A 2940-nucleotide genomic window follows, 5' to 3' on the forward strand; every position below is an offset into this window, starting at 1 on the left:
GAGAAGGGAGAATGAACACAAGGAGGCGAAGTCCTAATACCCACATCCTCTACATCCCTCCCTGCCAGGCCCAAATCAAACATAGAGCCAAGAGCTAAGTGAGGACAAAAATGACTCCTGCCTGTTGCAAATTGAGGAGACAAACAGTATCTGGAAATTCCCTCAAAGTAATTCCATTCAAGTTTTTCTTCCTCCGACCTATATTCTTTTTTTTTTCATTTCTTTTTTATTCAACTCCACCCACCCACTCAGATGCCCATCCAGTAAACTATGGGCTAAAGTGGTCCCTCCTGGCAACACTTTGGTTTCCCCACACCCAGCCCAGGCCAGGTTTGTTCCTAGCCATTGGAGAGAGGGTGTTTTCAAATTTAGAGTTGAATTTTTTTTTAAAAAGGTGTAATTCTAAACCTAGAATAACACTTGAAACATTTGGAATTTGTATTGCATTTGGCTCCGGTAAAGAGGAGCTCGGAGCCATTGCAGATTTTATGATCTATTTCCCAGGGGAATCTTAGAGATTGCAGAGATAAAGCTCAGTGTCATCCTGCTAGAGTGTGGAGGCTGTGATATCTTGTAATACTTGAAATACAAGCGATGAAGGCTGCATTTCTAAGCTTTGCTTCCATTTGGGGGTAACTATCTAATGCCCCCATCATGTAAGCTGAGGAAGTATTGGGTAAGTTAGTTCATAACCCAGGAAAAATTCCCTCTTTACAATCACAATTCTTCCTTCTAATACGAGTGCACAAAGCTCTGATATTTACCTTTCTAGGTCTAACGATATACATGATTCTGATTCTGTTGTGTCCCCAAAATGACACACGCGCATGTGCGCACGCGCACGCACACACACACACACACACACACACACACACACACCAAGTAAGTATAAGCATGAAAGAATAGATCTGACACACACACAATGAGCAGGAAAGAGGTGGGAAGTGGAGCCATGAGCTCTGTAGGACTCTTCTTGGCTTGAAGGGTTTGGTCTGTGCTAGCAAGCCACATGCTGTAAATGAGGAAGTCCACTGCGGTGTTGACAGGTAAGATACAGTAAGTGCCTATCAGAAGTCAAGTCACAAAAACCAAGCCTTTGACAGCACACTGTGACACTCAGCAGGAAACCTAAAATTTGCCAGCTGGCTGGGCAACAAGGAGAACTTCATCCAGAAAACACAGCTTCCTCTCTCCTGCAGAAAAGGGGGCAGCCCTTTTGATTTCAAGTTGACGTGCAGAAAAGGAGATAATAATTGCTTATGATCAAAAGATTGTGGAGAAGAAAATAAAACAGTGGTAGACACTGGGCTAATCCCTCTCCTCCAGACCCTTATCAAAACAAAGTGAAGAGGCAGAATCCAGGTCTATGGAACAGTAGAGCAGGAAGCAAGTGTCTACCCAGACAGACAAAAAAACATGGCGCTCATGTAAATGTTTGCCTTTCATTTATTTTGAGCAAACATTTCCTTCCATGTAACAGACTTATCCTGATCAGCAACTTCCACCTGGTGTTCTTTAAGCCAGATGGAAGTGTAAATTATTTAAATACATGATCTTCCATTAACTGGTGAGCTTAAGTGCCTCGAAAAAAATTTTAAGTGTCTTCCAGTATTCTAGAAAGCATTTGCTCTAAGACAGATAAACATATTTTCAAGATACAATTCCAATGACAGCAATTTTTAGATTTTCAAATAGAGACAGCATTAACATCTATAAGTAATTATGAATTCTGCAAAAAGTCTGTTTACACGGTAAAAATAAAATCAGAGCTAATGAGTTAATTAAGGGGTTTTCCCCCTCCACATGATATATTCCACAAAAAAAAATCTCATCTTCATTATGACACAACAAGGAACTACAGTGACCCATCTTGAATCATTTCCATGACTCACAATTCAGACGTCTCTGTCAAAAATATTTTTAATGCAAAAAACAATGGAGGCAGGTTTTTAAGTTTTATCAGTTTTCCTAGGGGGAAATCGTGTTAGCACTTGTGGTAATACAATAACTGCTGTGTTCAAGTGTGCATGCCGTGTGTAATGGACAGATTCATGAGAGTAAGGATACCCCAGTTGATTTCTTAAACCATAATTACTCACTTGATTATAAAATTAAAAAGGGAATGCGTGATAGTTAAGTGTTCAAAATTCATTACAATGCAGAAATTGAAAAGACTCTAGCAAGCCCCTGGATTGGGACTTATACACTGATCTTTCTTGGGTGTGTCTTCACCATCCTTTCTGGACAGCTCTGCTCAGGAGGACAGAGACATAAGGGTTCCTAAGATAAGGGGGTACAGGGAGGAGAATATCACTACTTTACTTTTAGTGCTGCATTAATATGTTTCATATCTAGCAGTTGACCAAATACAAAGTTTGCAACATTGTGTAATACTTTACTAGTTTTATTTTCTGTAGCTATAGCAAAATACTAGAGGCTGGAGACTTTGTGATGTTGTTTTTTTACCTCACCCTTGAGGAGGCTGAAAATGTCAAAGTTAAACTACCCCCTCATACATGCGGCCTCTGCTGAGTGCAACAGGATGGCACCGGAGTGGCGAGAGCATCTCATGGTGGAGGCAGGCACAGGGGCCTTCATCAAGAGAGGAGAAGCCAGAGATTCAGGGTGCCGGCTTGCCCTTTGTTGTTGCTGGTTTAGTTCTTTATTGTGAAAATACTGTATAGAGGGGTTATAGTTACATGAGCAAGGTAATAAGTGCATTTCTTATCAAGCATTGTTGCCTCCTCCTTTCTTTCCCCTTCCCATCCTTTTCCATGCCCCCCTCTACCTCCATACCCCCATTCCCGCCCCCCCCACAAAAGTTGTGAAGTTCGTTTTTCAACATAACATCTTGTATATCTCATTGTTGCAATGGGTCCACCTGTATCCCTATTTAAACAATTTCATTTTTACCTTCCCTTCCACAAATTGTACCAACAT

Source organism: Dipodomys ordii, unplaced genomic scaffold (genome assembly GCF_000151885.1).
Source record: "Dipodomys ordii isolate 6190 unplaced genomic scaffold, Dord_2.0 Scaffold9, whole genome shotgun sequence".
In the NCBI taxonomy this organism is placed as follows: Eukaryota; Metazoa; Chordata; class Mammalia; order Rodentia; family Heteromyidae; genus Dipodomys; species Dipodomys ordii.